This window comes from Ranitomeya variabilis, chromosome 2, assembly GCF_051348905.1.
Source record: "Ranitomeya variabilis isolate aRanVar5 chromosome 2, aRanVar5.hap1, whole genome shotgun sequence".
Taxonomy (NCBI): domain Eukaryota; kingdom Metazoa; phylum Chordata; class Amphibia; order Anura; family Dendrobatidae; genus Ranitomeya; species Ranitomeya variabilis.
Window position 1 is genome coordinate 935,213,623 of NC_135233.1, and position 22,297 is coordinate 935,235,919.

The window sequence follows — 22,297 nt, forward strand, 5'->3', positions numbered from 1 at the left end:
ATGCTTCAAAGGAAAGAAAACTTTTTTTAATGCACTATTCATAGAGTTTTATCTATACCTGACCTGGTGCATATGACTAATATACACAGGGCAATGGACTGACATGTATAGTATGCTTTCCTGGAAGCAGAAATGCAGACTCATTCCTCATAACTATTGATGAGCGAGCATGCTCGCCACTACTCGGTACTCACCTGAGTATCATGGTACTCGGTGTACTCGTCGAGCACCGAGCATTTCCGGGATTATTCGTCGAGAGCTCAGGTCTCCGCCTTTAAATTTTGGCGCTTTTTAGAACTTGCAGGGATTGTCTGCCATTCACTGTAATGCCGCAGCCATCTTTGTTGTGGTATTACAGTGATTGGCTGGCCGCACAGCGGCATCGGGTCTATAAGAGACCTGACACCGCCCTGCTCGGTGCATTCTGCTCCGGACTCAGCTAGTGTAGGGAGAGCTGCTGCTGAGATAGGGTCAGATTTGTTCTTTTGTTAGTTAGTGTGGGTCAACTATTGTTCAATCCACAAATCCTGATAAACCAAACAGTCCTTTTTAGGGCTAATTCGGGGGTATATAGATTGCAGTGCTAGGTAGGCAGGGGAGTCTATGTGCGCATATCCACATCAGTGCAAGGCATGCAGGCACTGTGAGTATATAGATCTCACTGCATTACTGTCTGCTGCGTATTTTATATATACCTAGCTACAGGTATCCGTGGCTGGGATTTTTTTTTGCACCTTATACCTGCTAATTTTATTACAAAGCAATCCATAGCCCCTTTTTTTCTACATTTATTTGCTTGGTCATACTGCAGACTACAGCCAGGTCATGTTAATACAAGAGCATGAAAATCCAACAATTTAAAAAAAAAATTTTGTCCAGGGAATCAGATGTGAGTACGCAGAAAATTTTGGCTTTTTTTTGGTACTATCGTATTTTTTGCAGGGTCTTACAACATTTTTGTACACCATTTTGCTGACCAAAAAATCTTTAGCTGGCCCAAAAATATTTAGCTTCTTATATGCAGAGGACGAGGCTGTGGCGAAGCTGAAAAAGGGCAACAACAAAGACCCACATCTTCTCGCTCGACCTTCCAGTCCCAGTTTCTAGGGGACCGCAGTACACCACTATTAAAGCCAGAGCAGTGTGAAACGGTTGTTGGTTGGATAGCGGATAATGCTTCCAGTCACTTAGCCACCACCACCACCACGTCTTCCACATGGTCATGTCTGAGTAGCCGTGAATGGGGACCGCATATTACTCACCCTGCTCCTCCTTCCTCCCACTATGCCGAGTGCCATGAGACAACTGATCCCACACTTGGACACTCAGAAGAGCTGTTCAGTTTTCCCTTTAAAGATTCTGGACTCTCGGCCGGTCAACTTGAAGTGGGGCAAGATGAGATTGCATGTAGTGATGCCCAAAGATTTGATCAGCCACGGTCACCTGAAGGCGATGAAGTGTCGCAAGAGGTGTACGATGATGAGACACAATTGCCAGAAAGTCAGGAGGATGAGCAGGGTGAGGATGTGGAAGACAAGGTGGTGGATGACATAGTAACTGACCCAACCTGGCAGGAGGCCATGCAGAGTGAGGACAGCAGCACACATGGGGAAGGAGGCATATCACCCCAATAGGCAGAAAGAAGCAGTGTGATGGCCACAGACAGAAGGTGTGCATCCGTTCCCCGTAACACCAACATGATGGAAGTTGTCATTCCAACTGTTAGATCTTTCTGAGTCTGGTTATTTTTTAATTACTCTGATGAAAACCCCAAACAGACCATTTGCAGCACCTGCCATCCCCGCATCAGCAGGGGTAGCAAAACTACCAACCTGACTACCACCGGCATGATCAGGCACATGGCAGCAAAGTACCTGACTTTGTGGGGTGAACCCCAGGCTCCAGGAACACTGTTTGCAGGTTACACCACTCCTTCTTCCACTGTTTTGCGTACAAGCCAATTCCCAGTCCACCGTGCATGTGAAGATGTCTCGTGCTCTGCACCTGTTGTTGCCCACAGTCAACTAGTACCATCATCAAGCCAGTCCACATCCTTGTCCCAGCACAGCCATCAGTTGTCTATACCCCAGTCATTGGAACGCAAGCGGAAATACGCAGCCAACACCCCACAGGCCACAGTACTTTATTCTCACATTTCTCATCTGCTTGCGCTCAAAATGTTGCCTTTTAGTCTCGATGAGACAGAAGATTTCCGCAACCTGATGGCAGTGGCCATCCCAAGGTACTCGGTCCCCAGTCGCCACTATTTCTCCTGGTGTGACATACCAGCATTACACCAGCACGTGTCCCACAACATTACCACTGCCCTCAACAATGCTGTTACTGGGAAAGTCCACCTAACCATGGACATGTGGACAAGTGCTTGTGGGCAGGGACGGTCATCTCACTGATGGCACACTTGGTTAACATAGTGGAAGCCAGGACCCAGTCGGACCTTGGGATGGAACTCATCCTTCCGACGCCGAGGATTGCGGGCCCTACATCAATCAGGGTCGCCCCCACAGTCTACAGCTTCTGCAAATCCTTCTCCTCCTCTTCAGCCTCCATCTCTGAAATGAGCACATCAGTCAGAAGCTGGAAGCACTGCAGCACTGCCTCAGCCAAGCGCCAACAGGCTCTGCTGAAGTTAATCTGCTTAAGTGACGAACCGCACAATGCTGAAGAGTTGTGGACAGTGCTGAAAGAGCAGTCAGATTTTTGGCTGACACTGCTGAACCTACAGCCAGGCATGGTCGAGTGTGAGAATGGCTGTAACCTGGTGGCAGCTCTGAGGCAAGGTGAGCTCACACACGTACCTTGCCTGGCCCATGTGCTTAACCTCATTGTTCAACATTTTCTCAAAAGATACTCAGCGCTGCCGGATCTGCTAGTGAAAGTACGCCACCTGTCTGCCCTTTTTAGAAAGTCAGCTACAACTTCAGCCGCCCTTGCCGTGCTTCAGCAGCGTTTGCAGCTTCCGGCTCACCAACTGGTGTGTGATGTCCCCACACATTGGAACTCTACAATGCATATGTTGGAAAGGATTTGTGAACAGAAGAGGGAAGTTGTTGACTAGCAGCATCAACAAGGCCATCGTTATTCAGTTCAGACTCCACACATAAGACCTCAGGAGTGGACATGGATGTCAGACATATGTCCAATCCTCAAAAACCTTGAGGAATGCACCAAGATGGTGAGCGGCGATGACGCCATAATTAGCGTCACCATCCCGCTTCTCTGCATTCTTAAAACCTCTCTGCTCACAATTAAAGAGTATGCATTGCAGGCGGAGAATGAGGATGTAGCGCCCCCACTGCCGCAGGGCCGAGGGGTACCCGGTACCGGGCCTCTGAGTCTCTGTTCTGGGGTTGTCACGGTGGCTAGACCCGGTCCGTGACCCTGCTGAGGGGCGTACAATAAAGGTGTGCGAGGTGGTGATGATGTTGTGGTGGTGCGGTGCAGGTTGCAGCAAATAACGAGGACACCAGGTTGCAGTCTCTTTACCTCTTTACTGAAGGCTTCAGGGTTCTCAGTCCGGAATACGGTTAACCAGGCTGCGCAAGTCCGACCGGTCCGATGGCACCTCCAGAGTTCCCTTTGCAGGTGGAAATCTGTGCCTACCTTCTAGCGCTTGTGTATTGTAGTCCTTCCCTGCTAAGCACCACGGGATAGTCCTCACAACTGTTGTGTCTGTTTCTCGTGTTCCCTCACAACTCGATTCTGATGTTCTTCCACGTCCCCCAGATCTTATGGTTAGGACGCACCCGTATGACGGGGAGGCTCGGAGCTCTTCCGGGACTCTAGCGTCGCCCCACTCCTGTTGTTACCCCCCTGTGTCTTCCTAGGTCAATTGGGTGAGACAGCCCGCCTCTAACTGACTGTCCTGCCGTAGGTTTGAAGTTTGGCTTGGAGCTCTATACTTCCTCGGCGTTCCGGCCACCGGTTATGCGCCTCAATAGGATGTTGCCTCGTCTTACAGCACGACCCCTACTGGTATTCTCCTTGTTGCGTTGATCTCGTTTCTCACTCAGCACAATAAACCTTGCTTCTTATCCTTTCTTGGGGTACCGCCGCTATATCGTGCAGGTGCGGTCCCGTAACGTTCTCTCTGGTTGCTAGGCCTCTGTCAGGATCCCACCCCTGACAGGGACCCCTCTGAATCTTCCCCTACAACACCCTCTGCCACAAGGTGTTGCCTGGTTCCAACCCAGTCAGCTTTCTTCCTAACTTCCTGCCTAACCCCCAGTTTTACCAGATTGTGAGGAGTGGCCTAAAGAATAGTACCCTTAGCTCCCCCTGGAGGCCAGACTGTGAAGTGTATTGGTGTCTGTGATACCTGGTCAGATGAACTCCTTCAGTGCCATCAGACGTACCATAGCCCCCCTTAGCGGCGGAGCATCAGTACTGCAATGACCAGGACTCTGGGGCGCTGCACTCCCCCCCGGTTAAATCCAGTACTCCTGGACTGGGAAGAAAACAACAATACATGTCAGCAAAAAGACATACAATTTTGAAAATGCAAGTACAAGTAAACTTTTTTAACAGAGCTTCCCTTTATGGGAGGTGAGGACACTTGAACGTTACAAACATGGTTAAATATTTTAAATAACATACTATAAATAACTTTTCTTACCCAACCGGGTATTCTGTATTCTACTAAGTGCAAATTCTTTGAACAATAATTTAACTTTGCCTTTAAGGACGTACTCGCTGAATCCACTAAAGACCTTCTTATAACACATTATAAGGCTAATCAACTTTTATGCATTCTCCTTCTTCAAATCTGCAGGACCGCCTGTCCTAACTGCTCCAGACCTACTGCCTCTCCTTTCTGTTACAGGACCGCCCCTTTCCGCCCGGGCCTACTGTCTTTCTACTACTATACACAGTATAGAACATACCATCCATCTTTCAGTTCAGGATTACTGAGCCATCTCTGTATGGCTCCTAGGAGGACTCACTGACTAACCCCGTCCAGGGTTAACTCTTAAAGGGATCCCTTTGTTGACCCGGGATCCCTATTGCCCTTTTGTTTGTTTTCTACTTTTTGCCTCAGTTATCAAGAGACTGCCGAATCATGGACGGTGAATGATTCAAAAACTGATGTTGTAAATAGTTTGCACCTTCTTAAAGGTGCTCTCTACTGGTTTTATAAAAGAAAGGACTCTTTGCGAAGAAACTGTTCCTGGAAGCAGTACCAGAGTCCTTGCTGCATACGGACTTGCAGCTTGAGAAGTTGCACTACCTCATAGAGACTTGGTCCCCTCTTGAAGGGGATGTTCATCGATAGCACTTAAGGAATGATGATGCTTTAAAAGAAGAAGTAATAATGCTGATATGTAAAAGTTATATGTAGAAAGCTAGTTAATTGTAAGAAATGTTTAATAATGTTGATAGAAGAATGAGGACAGAAAGTGAACCCGTACGGGTTTTAGCAGCATAACAGCAGAAAACAATGAACTATTTACAATCAATAAAGCATTTTTGCTTACTCAGTTTTCTTGCAGTGCAGAGGGTGGTCTCTGATCCGCGGCCGCTGCGGTGTCAGTACCAGTGGTTGATCCCTCAGGTGACGTCAGATCACCCGGTGTCTGGATTTGAAGGCTAACCCTGTTTGCAAGTTCAGTAGCCGCCACAAGGCGGACGGTGGTGAGGGTAACAAGATCTGTCAAGCCCGGATCAGTCATGGTCGGGCAACAGGTGACGCCCCTTCAGGCTCACAGCGTTGGACGTTCCGAGTGCACCATCCTTGCGCACTCCAGTGGCGGGTGTAGGTCACCTGATCCCCCCTTTGCAATGGGTCACCATATTGGTTACAGCAGGGAGTTTTCACATTGTAACTAGTAACGAAGACGTCAGTCGGTAGTCCCGGTTCCTGTATGGAGCCCCAACCCCTCTTCGGGTGGAAGGTGTTGTGAATTCTGTTTGTGGGCTCCCCCGGTGGTGTTTTATGGTAGTGCCACTTATTTGCCTTCTTCTATCCTTGATCACCTGTTGCCACCCATTAGGGGAGTTTCCTATTTAAGGCTGCTTGGCTGCTGGTCCTATGCCGGCCAACAATGTATCAGTAGCATTCTGTTGCATTCTCCTGCCTCAAGCTCCTGTTCAGCTAAGTTGAATTTTGTTTCTTGTTTATGCTATTTTTGTCCAGCTATCTGCAATGTGACTCTCTGTAGCTGGAAGCTCTCGTGGACTGAAATTGCCACTCCAGTGGCATGAGTTGTCACTGGAGTTTTAAAGTAATTTCAGGATGGTGTTTTTGAGTAGTGTTTTGAAGTTGACCGTGAAGTAACTCTTTCCTGTACTTCTGCTATCTAGAAAGCGGACCTCACTGTGCTAAATCTGCTGTTCATCCTACGTATGTCTTTTCCTCTTGACTCACCGTCAATATTTGTGGGGGGCTGCTATCTCCTTTTGGGGTTCATCTCTGGAGGTAAGGCAGGCCTGTATATTCCTCTGATAGGGGTAGTTAGATCTCCGGCTGGCGCGTGGTGTCTAGGGCATCGTAGGAAACACTCCCCGGCTACTTCCAGTGTTGTGTCAGGTTCAGGTCACGGTCACTTTAGTTCCCATCACCCGAGAGCTAGTCCGTTCGTTATTTTTGATTTCCCTGCCATTGGGGAAATCATGACAGTTTGGCCGGCCCAAATGTGTTAAAACTATGCACTAAAGCAGGAAAGGATGTGAAAAGGTTTTTTTTTCCTTCTGTGTTGGGAATGTGCTCATTTGTACTCCTTGCTTAAACTGCAGTCTTCAGCCTTTTTTTTTTTCTCCTCTCCTCTTAATCTCTGAATGGCTTTGGTTACACCTGTTTGAATCATGGATCCACAGAGTTTGGTTGCAGGTTTGAATAACCTGGCTACAAAGGTCCAGAACTTACAAGATTTTGTTATACGTGCTCCAATGTCTGAACCTAAGATCCCTATGCCTGAATTTTTTACCGGAGACAGATCCCGTTTTTTGAATTTCAGAGAGAATTGTAAATTGTTTTTGTCTCTGAGATCTCACTCTGCTGGTGATCCTGCACAACAGGTTAAAATTGTTATTTCTCTATTACGGGGTGACCCACAAAGTTGGGCATTTGCATTGTCGCCAGGGGATCCTGCGTTATTAAATGTAGATGCGTTTTTTCTGGCTCTGGGGTTGCTTTATGAAGAACCTAATTTAGAGATTTTGGCTGAGAAAGCCTTGATAGCTCTTTCCCAAGGGCAAGATGAAGCTGAGATATACTGCCAAAAATTTCGTAAATGGTCGGTGCTTACTAAATGGAATGAGTGCGCACTAGCAGCTAATTTCAGAGAAGGTCTCTCTGATGCCGTGAAGGATGTCATGGTGGGGTTCCCTGTGCCTACAGGTCTGAATGATGCCATGAAATTGGCTATCCAGATTGATCGGCGTTTACGGGAGCGCAAAGCTGTGCACCATATGGCGGTATCTCCTGAGCAAAAATCTGTGCACCATATGGCGGTATCTTCTGAGCAAAAGCCTGTGCACCATATGGCGGTGTCTTCTGAGCAAAAACCTGTGCACCATATGGCGGTATCTTCTGAGCAAAAACCTGTGCACCATTTGGCGGTGACCTCTGAAAAGGCACCAGAGCATATGCAATGCGATAGTGTTTTGTCTAGAGGCGAACGACAGAATTACAGGCGCAAAAATGGGTTGTGCTTCTATTGTGGAGATCCAGCTCATGTTATATCAGCATGCTCTAAACGCATAAAGAAGGTTGATAAAAAGGTTGATAAATCTTTTTCTATGGGTACCTTGCAGTCTAAATTTCTTTTGTCCGTGACATTGATTTGTACTTTATCATCTGTTACTGTGGATGCTTATGTGGATTCTGGCGCCGCTCTGAGTCTCATGGATTGGTCCTTTGCCAAGCGTTGTGGGTTTGATTTAGAGCCTCTGGAGGTTTCTATTCCCTTAAAGGGTATTGATTCTACACCTTTGGCTAGCAATAAACCACAATATTGGACACAAGTGACTATGCATCTTTCCCCAGACCATCAGGAGATTATTCGTTTCCTTGTGTTATATAATCTACATGACGTGTTAGTACTTGGATTACCATGGTTACAAATTCATAATCCAGTCTTGGACTGGAGATCAATGTCTGTGCTGAGCTGGGGATGTCGGGGGATTCATGGGGATGCACCTTTGGTTCCCATTTCTTCATCTACTCCCTCTGAGATCCCAGCATTTCTGTCAGATTTTTATGATGTCTTTCAGGAGCCTAAAATTGATTCTCTCCCTCCTCACAGAGAGTGTGACTGCGCTATTGAGTTGATTCCCGGTAGTAAATTTCCTAAGGGTCGCTTGTTTAATTTGTCTGTACCTGAACATACTGCTATGCGGGAGTATATCAGAGAATCTTTGGAAAAGGGTCATATTCGCCCCTCTTTGTCTCCACTGGGGGCAGGGTTTTTCTTTGTGGGCAAAAAGGATGGTTCATTGAGACCTTGTATCGACTATCGACTTCTGAATAAGATTACAGTTAAATACCAGTATCCGTTACCTTTACTGACTGATCTGTTTGCTCGCATAAAGGGGGCGAAATGGTTCACTAAGATCGATCTACGTGGTGCGTATAATTTGGTGCGGATTAAGCAGGGGGATGAGTGGAAGACCGCATTTAATACGCCTGAAGGCCATTTTGAGTATTTGGTAATGCCTTTCGGTCTCGCGAATGCCCCTTCCGTTTTTCAGTCCTTTATGCACGATATTTTCCGTGAATATCTGGATAAATTTATGATTGTGTATTTGGACGATATTTTGATTTTTTCGGAGGACTGGGAATCTCATGTTCAACAGGTCAGGAGAGTTTTTCAGGTTTTACGAGCTAATTCTCTTTTTGTGAAGGGCTCAAAGTGTATTTTTGGGGTTCAGAGAATTTCCTTTCTGGGATATATTTTTTCCCCTTCATCTATGGAGATGGACCCTGTTAAGGTTCAGGCTATTTGTGATTGGATACAACCTACTTCTCTAAAAAGTCTTCAGAAATTCTTGGGATTTGCTAATTTCTATCGCCGATTCATAGCGGGTTTTTCTGCCATTGCTAAACCTTTGACTGATTTGACCAAGAAGGGTGCTGATGTTGCTAATTGGTCCTCTGCGGCTGTGGAGGCCTTTCGGGAGCTTAAGCGCCGCTTTTCTTCTGCTCCTGTGTTGCGCCAGCCTGATGTGTCGCTCCCGTTCCAGGTTGAAGTAGATGCTTCCGAGATCGGAGCAGGTGCAGTTTTGTCGCAGAAAGGTCCTGACTGCTCAGTGATGAGACCATGTGCGTTTTTCTCTCGAAAGTTTTCGCCGGCTGAGCGAAATTATGATGTTGGAAATCGGGAGCTCTTGGCCATGAAGTGGGCATTTGAGGAGTGGCGTCATTGGCTTGAGGGTGCTAGACACCAGGTGGTGGTCTTGACTGACCACAAGAATCTAATTTATCTTGAGTCAGCCAGGCGTCTGAATCCTAGACAGGCGCGCTGGTCGTTGTTTTTCTCTCGATTTAACTTTGTGGTTTCATATCTGCCTGGGTCTAAGAATGTGAGGGCGGATGCCCTCTCTAGGAGTTTTGAGCCTGACTCGCCTGGTGATTCCGAACCTACTGGCATCCTGAAGGATGGGGTGATATTGTCAGCTGTCTCCCCAGACCTGCGGCGCTCTTTGCAGGAGTTTCAGGTGGATAGGCCTGATCGCTGTCCGCCTGGTAGACTGTTTGTCCCTGATGACTGGACCAGTAGAGTTATTTCGGAGGTTCACTCTTCCGCGTTGGCAGGTCATCCTGGAATTTTTGGCACCAGGGATCTGGTGTCTAGGTCCTTCTGGTGGCCTTCCTTGTCTCGAGATGTGCGTATTTTTGTGCAGTCTTGTGATGTTTGTGCTCGGGCTAAGCCCTGCTGTTCCCGGGCCAGCGGGTTGTTGTTGCCCTTGCCTATTCCTAAGAGGCCTTGGACGCACATCTCTATGGACTTTATTTCTGACCTTCCTGTTTCTCGTAGGATGTCCATCATCTGGGTGGTGTGTGACCGTTTTTCCAAGATGGTTCACTTGGTACCTTTGCCCAAATTGCCCTCCTCCTCTGAGCTGGTCCCTCTATTTTTTCAGAATGTGGTGCGTTTGCATGGTATTCCTGAGAATATAGTGTCTGACAGGGGTACTCAGTTTGTGTCTAGATTTTGGCGGGCGTTCTGTGCCAGGATGGGCATCGACTTGTCTTTTTCGTCTGCATTCCATCCTCAGACTAATGGCCAGACTGAGCGTACTAATCAGACCTTGGAGACTTACTTGAGGTGTTTTGTGTCCGCTGATCAGGACGATTGGCGTGATTTTTTGCCATTGGCAGAGTTTGCCCTTAACAATCGGGCTAGTTCTGCCACTTTGGTTTCTCCATTTTTTTGTAATTCAGGGTTTCACCCTCGCTTTTCGTCCGGTCAATTGGAGTCTTCGGATTGTCCTGGAGTAGATGCTGTGGTTGATAGAATACATCAGATTTGGGGACAGGTTGTGGACAATCTGAAGTTGTCCCAGGAGAAGACTCAACAGTTCACTAATCGTCATCGGCGTGTCGGTCCTCGTCTTTGTGTTGGGGACCTGGTTTGGTTGTCTTCTCGATTTGTTCCTATGAAGGTCTCGTCTCCTAAGTTTAAGCCTCGGTTTATCGGCCCTTATAGGATTCTGGAGGTTCTCAATCCTGTGTCCTTTCGTTTGGACCTCCCAGCATCTTTTACTATTCATAATGTTTTTCATCGGTCATTATTGCGGAGGTATGAGGTGCCGGTTGTTCCTTCTGCTGATCCTCCTGCTCCTGTGCTGGTTGAGGGTGAATTGGAGTATGTGGTGGAAAAGATCTTGGACTCCCGTGTTTCCAGACGGAAACTTCAGTATCTGGTTAAGTGGAAAGGCTATGGTCAGGAGGATAATTCTTGGGTGACAGCATCTGATGTTCATGCTCCTGATTTGGTTCGTGCATTTCATAGTGCTCATCCAGATCGCCCTGGTGGTTCTGGTGAGGGTTCGGTGCCCCCTCCTTAAGGGGGGGGTACTGTTGTGAATTCTGTTTGTGGGCTCCCCCGGTGGTGTTTTATGGTAGTGCCACTTATTTGCCTTCTTCTATCCTTGATCACCTGTTGCCACCCATTAGGGGAGTTTCCTATTTAAGGCTGCTTGGCTGCTGGTCCTATGCCGGCCAACAATGTATCAGTAGCATTCTGTTGCATTCTCCTGCCTCAAGCTCCTGTTCAGCTAAGTTGAATTTTGTTTCTTGTTTATGCTATTTTTGTCCAGCTATCTGCAATGTGACTCTCTGTAGCTGGAAGCTCTCGTGGACTGAAATTGCCACTCCAGTGGCATGAGTTGTCACTGGAGTTTTAAAGTAATTTCAGGATGGTGTTTTTGAGTAGTGTTTTGAAGTTGACCGTGAAGTAACTCTTTCCTGTACTTCTGCTATCTAGAAAGCGGACCTCACTGTGCTAAATCTGCTGTTCATCCTACGTATGTCTTTTCCTCTTGACTCACCGTCAATATTTGTGGGGGGCTGCTATCTCCTTTTGGGGTTCATCTCTGGAGGTAAGGCAGGCCTGTATATTCCTCTGATAGGGGTAGTTAGATCTCCGGCTGGCGCGTGGTGTCTAGGGCATCGTAGGAAACACTCCCCGGCTACTTCCAGTGTTGTGTCAGGTTCAGGTCACGGTCACTTTAGTTCCCATCACCCGAGAGCTAGTCCGTTCGTTATTTTTGATTTCCCTGCCATTGGGGAAATCATGACAGTTTGGCCGGCCCAAATGTGTTAAAACTATGCACTAAAGCAGGAAAGGATGTGAAAAGGTTTTTTTTTCCTTCTGTGTTGGGAATGTGCTCATTTGTACTCCTTGCTTAAACTGCAGTCTTCAGCCTTTTTTTTTTTCTCCTCTCCTCTTAATCTCTGAATGGCTTTGGTTACACCTGTTTGAATCATGGATCCACAGAGTTTGGTTGCAGGTTTGAATAACCTGGCTACAAAGGTCCAGAACTTACAAGATTTTGTTATACGTGCTCCAATGTCTGAACCTAAGATCCCTATGCCTGAATTTTTTACCGGAGACAGATCCCGTTTTTTGAATTTCAGAGAGAATTGTAAATTGTTTTTGTCTCTGAGATCTCACTCTGCTGGTGATCCTGCACAACAGGTTAAAATTGTTATTTCTCTATTACGGGGTGACCCACAAAGTTGGGCATTTGCATTGTCGCCAGGGGATCCTGCGTTATTAAATGTAGATGCGTTTTTTCTGGCTCTGGGGTTGCTTTATGAAGAACCTAATTTAGAGATTTTGGCTGAGAAAGCCTTGATAGCTCTTTCCCAAGGGCAAGATGAAGCTGAGATATACTGCCAAAAATTTCGTAAATGGTCGGTGCTTACTAAATGGAATGAGTGCGCACTAGCAGCTAATTTCAGAGAAGGTCTCTCTGATGCCGTGAAGGATGTCATGGTGGGGTTCCCTGTGCCTACAGGTCTGAATGATGCCATGAAATTGGCTATCCAGATTGATCGGCGTTTACGGGAGCGCAAAGCTGTGCACCATATGGCGGTATCTCCTGAGCAAAAATCTGTGCACCATATGGCGGTATCTTCTGAGCAAAAGCCTGTGCACCATATGGCGGTGTCTTCTGAGCAAAAACCTGTGCACCATATGGCGGTATCTTCTGAGCAAAAACCTGTGCACCATTTGGCGGTGACCTCTGAAAAGGCACCAGAGCATATGCAATGCGATAGTGTTTTGTCTAGAGGCGAACGACAGAATTACAGGCGCAAAAATGGGTTGTGCTTCTATTGTGGAGATCCAGCTCATGTTATATCAGCATGCTCTAAACGCATAAAGAAGGTTGATAAAAAGGTTGATAAATCTTTTTCTATGGGTACCTTGCAGTCTAAATTTCTTTTGTCCGTGACATTGATTTGTACTTTATCATCTGTTACTGTGGATGCTTATGTGGATTCTGGCGCCGCTCTGAGTCTCATGGATTGGTCCTTTGCCAAGCGTTGTGGGTTTGATTTAGAGCCTCTGGAGGTTTCTATTCCCTTAAAGGGTATTGATTCTACACCTTTGGCTAGCAATAAACCACAATATTGGACACAAGTGACTATGCATCTTTCCCCAGACCATCAGGAGATTATTCGTTTCCTTGTGTTATATAATCTACATGACGTGTTAGTACTTGGATTACCATGGTTACAAATTCATAATCCAGTCTTGGACTGGAGATCAATGTCTGTGCTGAGCTGGGGATGTCGGGGGATTCATGGGGATGCACCTTTGGTTCCCATTTCTTCATCTACTCCCTCTGAGATCCCAGCATTTCTGTCAGATTTTTATGATGTCTTTCAGGAGCCTAAAATTGATTCTCTCCCTCCTCACAGAGAGTGTGACTGCGCTATTGAGTTGATTCCCGGTAGTAAATTTCCTAAGGGTCGCTTGTTTAATTTGTCTGTACCTGAACATACTGCTATGCGGGAGTATATCAGAGAATCTTTGGAAAAGGGTCATATTCGCCCCTCTTTGTCTCCACTGGGGGCAGGGTTTTTCTTTGTGGGCAAAAAGGATGGTTCATTGAGACCTTGTATCGACTATCGACTTCTGAATAAGATTACAGTTAAATACCAGTATCCGTTACCTTTACTGACTGATCTGTTTGCTCGCATAAAGGGGGCGAAATGGTTCACTAAGATCGATCTACGTGGTGCGTATAATTTGGTGCGGATTAAGCAGGGGGATGAGTGGAAGACCGCATTTAATACGCCTGAAGGCCATTTTGAGTATTTGGTAATGCCTTTCGGTCTCGCGAATGCCCCTTCCGTTTTTCAGTCCTTTATGCACGATATTTTCCGTGAATATCTGGATAAATTTATGATTGTGTATTTGGACGATATTTTGATTTTTTCGGAGGACTGGGAATCTCATGTTCAACAGGTCAGGAGAGTTTTTCAGGTTTTACGAGCTAATTCTCTTTTTGTGAAGGGCTCAAAGTGTATTTTTGGGGTTCAGAGAATTTCCTTTCTGGGATATATTTTTTCCCCTTCATCTATGGAGATGGACCCTGTTAAGGTTCAGGCTATTTGTGATTGGATACAACCTACTTCTCTAAAAAGTCTTCAGAAATTCTTGGGATTTGCTAATTTCTATCGCCGATTCATAGCGGGTTTTTCTGCCATTGCTAAACCTTTGACTGATTTGACCAAGAAGGGTGCTGATGTTGCTAATTGGTCCTCTGCGGCTGTGGAGGCCTTTCGGGAGCTTAAGCGCCGCTTTTCTTCTGCTCCTGTGTTGCGCCAGCCTGATGTGTCGCTCCCGTTCCAGGTTGAAGTAGATGCTTCCGAGATCGGAGCAGGTGCAGTTTTGTCGCAGAAAGGTCCTGACTGCTCAGTGATGAGACCATGTGCGTTTTTCTCTCGAAAGTTTTCGCCGGCTGAGCGAAATTATGATGTTGGAAATCGGGAGCTCTTGGCCATGAAGTGGGCATTTGAGGAGTGGCGTCATTGGCTTGAGGGTGCTAGACACCAGGTGGTGGTCTTGACTGACCACAAGAATCTAATTTATCTTGAGTCAGCCAGGCGTCTGAATCCTAGACAGGCGCGCTGGTCGTTGTTTTTCTCTCGATTTAACTTTGTGGTTTCATATCTGCCTGGGTCTAAGAATGTGAGGGCGGATGCCCTCTCTAGGAGTTTTGAGCCTGACTCGCCTGGTGATTCCGAACCTACTGGCATCCTGAAGGATGGGGTGATATTGTCAGCTGTCTCCCCAGACCTGCGGCGCTCTTTGCAGGAGTTTCAGGTGGATAGGCCTGATCGCTGTCCGCCTGGTAGACTGTTTGTCCCTGATGACTGGACCAGTAGAGTTATTTCGGAGGTTCACTCTTCCGCGTTGGCAGGTCATCCTGGAATTTTTGGCACCAGGGATCTGGTGTCTAGGTCCTTCTGGTGGCCTTCCTTGTCTCGAGATGTGCGTATTTTTGTGCAGTCTTGTGATGTTTGTGCTCGGGCTAAGCCCTGCTGTTCCCGGGCCAGCGGGTTGTTGTTGCCCTTGCCTATTCCTAAGAGGCCTTGGACGCACATCTCTATGGACTTTATTTCTGACCTTCCTGTTTCTCGTAGGATGTCCATCATCTGGGTGGTGTGTGACCGTTTTTCCAAGATGGTTCACTTGGTACCTTTGCCCAAATTGCCCTCCTCCTCTGAGCTGGTCCCTCTATTTTTTCAGAATGTGGTGCGTTTGCATGGTATTCCTGAGAATATAGTGTCTGACAGGGGTACTCAGTTTGTGTCTAGATTTTGGCGGGCGTTCTGTGCCAGGATGGGCATCGACTTGTCTTTTTCGTCTGCATTCCATCCTCAGACTAATGGCCAGACTGAGCGTACTAATCAGACCTTGGAGACTTACTTGAGGTGTTTTGTGTCCGCTGATCAGGACGATTGGCGTGATTTTTTGCCATTGGCAGAGTTTGCCCTTAACAATCGGGCTAGTTCTGCCACTTTGGTTTCTCCATTTTTTTGTAATTCAGGGTTTCACCCTCGCTTTTCGTCCGGTCAATTGGAGTCTTCGGATTGTCCTGGAGTAGATGCTGTGGTTGATAGAATACATCAGATTTGGGGACAGGTTGTGGACAATCTGAAGTTGTCCCAGGAGAAGACTCAACAGTTCACTAATCGTCATCGGCGTGTCGGTCCTCGTCTTTGTGTTGGGGACCTGGTTTGGTTGTCTTCTCGATTTGTTCCTATGAAGGTCTCGTCTCTTAAGTTTAAGCCTCGGTTTATCGGCCCTTATAGGATTCTGGAGGTTCTCAATCCTGTGTCCTTTCGTTTGGACCTCCCAGCATCTTTTACTATTCATAATGTTTTTCATCGGTCATTATTGCGGAGGTATGAGGTGCCGGTTGTTCCTTCTGCTGATCCTCCTGCTCCTGTGCTGGTTGAGGGTGAATTGGAGTATGTGGTGGAAAAGATCTTGGACTCCCGTGTTTCCAGACGGAAACTTCAGTATCTGGTTAAGTGGAAAGGCTATGGTCAGGAGGATAATTCTTGGGTGACAGCATCTGATGTTCATGCTCCTGATTTGGTTCGTGCATTTCATAGTGCTCATCCAGATCGCCCTGGTGGTTCTGGTGAGGGTTCGGTGCCCCCTCCTTAAGGGGGGGGTACTGTTGTGAATTCTGTTTGTGGGCTCCCCCGGTGGTGTTTTATGGTAGTGCCACTTATTTGCCTTCTTCTATCCTTGATCACATGTTGCCACCCATTAGGGGAGCTTCCTATTTAAGGCTGCTTGGCTGCTGGTCCTATGCCGGCCAACAATGTATCAGTAGCATTCTGTTGCATTCTCCTGCCTCAAGCTCCTGTTCAGCTAAGTTGAATTTTGTTTCTTGTTTATGCTATTTTTGTCCAGCTATCTGCAATGTGACTCTCTGTAGCTGGAAGCTCTCGTGGACTGAAATTGCCACTCCAGTGGCATGAGTTGTCACTGGAGTTTTAAAGTAATTTCAGGATGGTGTTTTTGAGTAGTGTTTTGAAGTTGACCGTGAAGTAACTCTTTCCTGTACTTCTGCTATCTAGAAAGCGGACCTCACTGTGCTAAATCTGCTGTTCATCCTACGTATGTCTTTTCCTCTTGACTCACCGTCAATATTTGTGGGGGGCTGCTATCTCCTTTTGGGGTTCATCTCTGGAGGTAAGGCAGGCCTGTATATTCCTCTGATAGGGGTAGTTAGATCTCCGGCTGGCGCGTGGTGTCTAGGGCATCGTAGGAAACACTCCCCGGCTACTTCCAGTGTTGTGTCAGGTTCAGGTCACGGTCACTTTAGTTCCCATCACCCGAGAGCTAGTCCGTTCGTTATTTTTGATTTCCCTGCCATTGGGGAAATCATGACAGGAAGGCCAGCACAGTTCCCCGCTTTAACACGTCTTTCCTGCCGTGCGCAGACTTTCTGCGTTGCGTTTTTGGCACGTCGGGTTGTTCCGTCTCGTCTCGGTGTCTCCAATGCAGGATTAAACATTGTTTATACTGTTCCCAAGTGAGCACAGCAAGGGTGAGGCTGTCCTCCTGGGCTCCATCTGGCCCGGTCCAGGGGGTGTCCCACCGGAGGACCACCCCGTCTGGGCCCACGTCTATGGGTTCTCCCATCTTGGTCGGTAGTGGAGGTACCAGCTTCCCCATCGCGTCGGGGGTGAGGATCACCCGCTCCACCGAGAGGAAACAGTTATTGCTGGGGTGAGGAGCAGTCACGGGAGCGGGATCGGTCAGGAGAGCTGGATCGGTCGGGGGAGCAGAATCGGCCGGGGGAGTAAGGGCGCCGTCCATAGCTGCGCCTGATGTGATTCCACCGATGTCGATCTGTTCCATTGACGAGGACACTGGAATTGGCGGCAACCTGGACTGCGGCTCCTCCTCGGCGGCCTCCCGATGTGGCTCCGCTCTCCATGGTTCCATGGTCGGGATAGGTAGGCTCAGCTCCTCCGTCGGCGGCTCCAGGGAGTTCAGATCCTTCACCGGCGGTGGACGCGAGTCCGCCTCTGATGGGTGAGGGCAAGCCGGGCTCACTTCGCTGTCGCTCGGGCACTTGCTGCTCATCGTCGCTGTCTGGCATTCGGCGACATCGCATGCACCTGGCTCCGCCATTTCTCCGAGGTCGAGCTCCTTCTTCGCCTTGTTCCCGCTGTTGCAAATCAGGGGGCGGTTCTCCTCTGCTGCTGGGCAGGTCGTCATCTTGCAGCAGAAGTCGGAGGGGGCGGTCGCTACTTCTGGCGCCGCTTTGGTAGTCTCCTCCCATGGCATGCCCTTCTTCTTCCTCTGCGCTCCCTGTGGCGCTGCAATGGCGGCGGCTTTTGGCGGGAACTTTTGGCGGCAAGTGACACTACACAGTCTTTGCAATAAATCACAGTCCAAGTATAATAAATCACAGTTCCAAGGCACACATGACCTGATTCTTCAGGCTTAAATAAATCCTGTTCGTGACGCCAAGTTGTAGCGCCCCCACTGCCGCAGGGCCGAGGGGTACCCGGTACCGGGCCTCTGAGTCTCTGTTCTGGGGTTGTCACGGTGGCTAGACCCGGTCCGTGACCCTGCTGAGGGGCGTACAATAAAGGTGTGCGAGGTGGTGATGATGTTGTGGTGGTGCGGTGCAGGTTGCAGCAAATAACGAGGACACCAGGTTGCAGTCTCTTTACCTCTTTACTGAAGGCTTCAGGGTCCTCAGTCCAGAATACGGTTAACCAGGCTGCGCAAGTCCGACCGATCCGATGGCACCTCCAGAGTTCCCTTTGCAGGTGGAAATCTGTGCCTACCTTCTAGCGCTTGTGTGTTGTAGTCCTTCCCTGCTAAGCACCACGGGATAGTCCTCACAACTGTTGTGTCTGTTTCTCGTGTTCCCTCACAACTCGATTCTGATGTTCTTCCACGTCCCCCAGATCTTATGGTTAGGACGCACCCGTATGACGGGGAGGCTCGGAGCTCTTCCGGGACTCTAGCGTCGCCCCACTCCTGTTGTTACCCCCCTGTGTCTTCCTAGGTCAATTGGGTGAGACAGCCCGCCTCTAACTGACTGTCCTGCCGTAGGTTTGAAGTTTGGCTTGGAGCTCTATACTTCCTCGGCGTTCCGGCCACCGGTTATGCGCCTCAATAGGATGTTGCCTCGTCTTATAGCACGACCCCTACTGGTATTCTCCTTGTTGCGTTGATCTCGTTTCTCACTCAGCACAATAAACCTCGCTTCTTATCCTTTCTTGGGGTACGGCCGCTATATCGTGCAGGCGCGGTCCCATAACGTTCTCTCTGGTTGCTAGGCCTCTGTCAGGATCCCACCCCTGACAGGGACCCCTCTGAATCTTCCCCTACAACACCCTCTGCCACAAGGTGTTGCCTGGTTCCAACCCAGTCAGCTTTCTTCCTAACTTCCTGCCTAACCCCCAGTTTTACCAGATTGTGAGGAGTGGCCTAATGAATAGTACCCTTAGCTCCCCCTGGAGGCCAGACTGTGAAGTGTATTGGTGTCTGTGATACCTGGTCAGATGAACTCCTTCAGTGCCATCAGACGTACCATAGCCCCCCTTAGCGGCGGAGCATCAGTACTGCAACGACCAGGACTCTGTGGTGCTGGAAGGACATGAAGCAAGGAACCATAAAGGGTGATTACACACAGCCCAGTCTCATGTCATCTCAATGTGGATTGGTAGACAATGAGGAAGAGGAGGAAGAACAGGAGCTACTTTCATGCGCTATAGACGGTACTACAAGCACAGCTGTCATACCATCTGTTCAGCATGGATGGCCTGAGGACAGGGAGGAGGAGGACAGCATGGTCATCCTGTTGGTGAGGACACAGAAGTCTTACCTGATAGCAGTCTGGCACACATGGCTGACTTTATATTGCGTGGCGTTTCCCGGGACCCTCGCATTATTAAAATTTTAGGTGACACTCATTACTGGTTGGTGACACTTCTAGACCTCAGCTACAAGGAGAATTTTCAATCTCTTCTTCCAGAGGCAGACAGGTGTACTAAAATGGTGCAGTACCAGAGGGCCCTTGTAGCGGAATTACTAAAAAAATTCCCATCTGAGAACACTGGCAACAGACGTCAGAGTTTTTTGTACAACCAAGGAGTACAGGCAAGAGAGACAGAAGTACAATCCAGCACAGGCAGGCAAAAAATGGCAAAGTTCTGGGACAGTTTTCTCAGACCCTCCTATCGCACCAGCACAGAGGCAAGGGGTGCTGTCACAAGAAGTGCAATGTTTGGGAAGATGCTGAGGGAGTACCTTGCTGATTGTACAAACATCCTCAGTGATTCCTCTGTGTCTTTTAATTATTGGGTATCCAAGCTGCACACGTGGCATGAACTGTCTCTCTCCGCCTTGGAGGTCCTGGCCTGCCCTGCTGCTAGCGTTCTGTCAGAGAGGGTTTTTAGTGCCGCTGGCAGAATTATAACTGGTAAGCACATCCGCCTGTCAACTGAAAATACTGACAGGCTGACTAAAAATGAACAAGGGCTGGATTGGGCAAGAGTTCTGTACACCACCAAATGAAAACAGCGAAACATAACCTCAGATACAGTGTCTTTTTTTGGAGAGGTATATTCTCATGCTCCTCTTCACAACCACACATGGGTATATGCTTCCTGATTTTGTCTATTTGGTGATATTATTATTATATACACTTAGTGTATGGGCATTCCAAGTATAGGTGAAGTGCTCCTTTTTAATGTGACTTTTTTATGGGACCCTCCTCCACGTTTCTTCTAAGGGAGATTGTTGTGCATGCAAATTACTGGCAGGCCTTGCATTCACTTCACGGACAAAATTTATGGTAATAATAAATAAAAACTCCTTACAGATGTTCTCCATGGTGGGATTTTAGTTAAGAACCCCAGTGCTGTAAAGAAGCAGTGCTAACCACTGAGCCACCGTGCTGCCCAATATAACAGCCTACGTTACGCTTACACTGTCAATTGGAGATCTATATTTCTATTAAAGAAACAGAAAAACGGAACTGCAAGAAACCGATCAGTCTCATGACGGATAAAAATGTTGTGCAATAATCTCCATTACCTATAATGGGGTCTGTTCGGGTGGCCTTCATTTTATGGAAAAAGTAGCGCAGTCTGCTATGTTTTTTCCAATAAATATGATGGAACTTGCAATGGTGTGAACCTAGATCTAACCATGATTTTCCAATATGATGATTTATGATCCAACCCTAGCCAAACTTGTCAAATCCAGTGACTGCCCTAGCTGTACTTTTGCAATCCAGGGGAATATAGAGGAATAGTTAAGTTATTATGTAGTGCCTGGTGGATAGCCGACACTTCCAAGAATGTCACTCATCAGGACAAGCTCAATGCAGACTCGAGTGCAGCAAATCTTGCACCCAAGGGCAGCAGAATTGTGACTGCAGCTTTGGCTTTTTATTGAAAATCACTACCACATAAACTATTAATTGTAAACCGGTATCCATGTTGTTAGTGAATGGACTCCAATTACTTTATTCTGTGGGAATAATACATTTTCCCAATCAATAAAATACCATGTCTTTCTTAGCTAATTTATTTTAATATCTTACAGCGGAATGAATGTTATGTAATGTGTTATGGTAATGAAAATCTGTTGGAAATCTTGACATTTTGGTTTCTAATCTAAAAAAGCAAAGACTTGCTGTTCATCGTTAGCAATATTTCTATTAGAGTGAGGTCCTGGTACTCTTCACCTCCAGCTATTGCCTGTTTTCTGTCACTGGCTCTCAGCTAATCTCCCATGAGCCGGTTCTCTACTTAATCTTTTCCATGTTAAACAGGAAGGCTTATTTTTAACTTTATTCCCCACTATTGAACTAATTGAAGTGAACTCACCAGCAAATATGAGGAAAGTTTAAAGAGCACCAAGCTAGCCTTGGATGCTAAACATGTGAGAAATTGCTGGGTATACAATAGAAAAGCTTAAACAAGAAGAAAAACCATAGCGTATGTCTATTTAGTGCACTGTTGGGCTCAATTCACACTATTGTCATGACTTAAATTTGTAACAAAGCAATGGTCAATATGCTGGATCAGTTTTTATGTAGATCAACTGAATCCTGAAGGATGGCATTGACTTTTAGCATGCTGGTTGTCAAAAACTCCGACATAACAAAACTAAGCACAAATGTAAAAAGAGCCTTAGTGATAATCTTCCCAAGATTTGCTTCTCCAGGGGTGGACAAAAAATATTGGTCCCATAGCAAAAATGTCATAATTTTCCAAACTCACTCCCCTAAAAAATATTTGGAAAAGTAGGCACAGTCATGGTGCATAGGTGCAGTCACAAAAGGACATATCGCCCAAAATTTAAAAGCAGGGAGAGCTACATGTATTGCATCACTTACATAATAATTTTGTCTCCATGACTAAGTGTTCTCACCCACTCTGATATTCCTTTCATGGCCCACATAGAGTAGACACACAGTGTGATAAGCCCTCAGTCACATTGTGATGACTTTACAGTGCCCCAGAAAAATATGATGCCCCCACTATGCTCGTAACACAGTAGGCAGTTTCAATTATGCCAAAACAGTGTGATGTCCCCACAGTTCCTAAACACACATTATGATGCCCCCAAAGTTAACCCCCTCCATATCATGCCACCCCACACACATTGAGTCCCGAAAATGACTCCACACAGCATAATGCCCCACAATATGATACCACTTCAGAGATCCACACATTATGATGCACCTATAGTGACACCCAACACACAATATAATGGCCACCAAAACCCATCCACACAGTATGAATGGGCCCTACAGTTTTCCCCCA

General features: G+C 47.2%; 1 protein-coding gene across 1 annotated transcript in view; it reads right to left on the reverse strand.

Moving 5' to 3' along the window:
• Nucleotides 1-22,297, reverse strand: part of KCNAB1 (potassium voltage-gated channel subfamily A regulatory beta subunit 1) — a 271,103-nt gene that overhangs the window by 98,682 nt on the left and 150,124 nt on the right. The window lies entirely within an intron of this gene.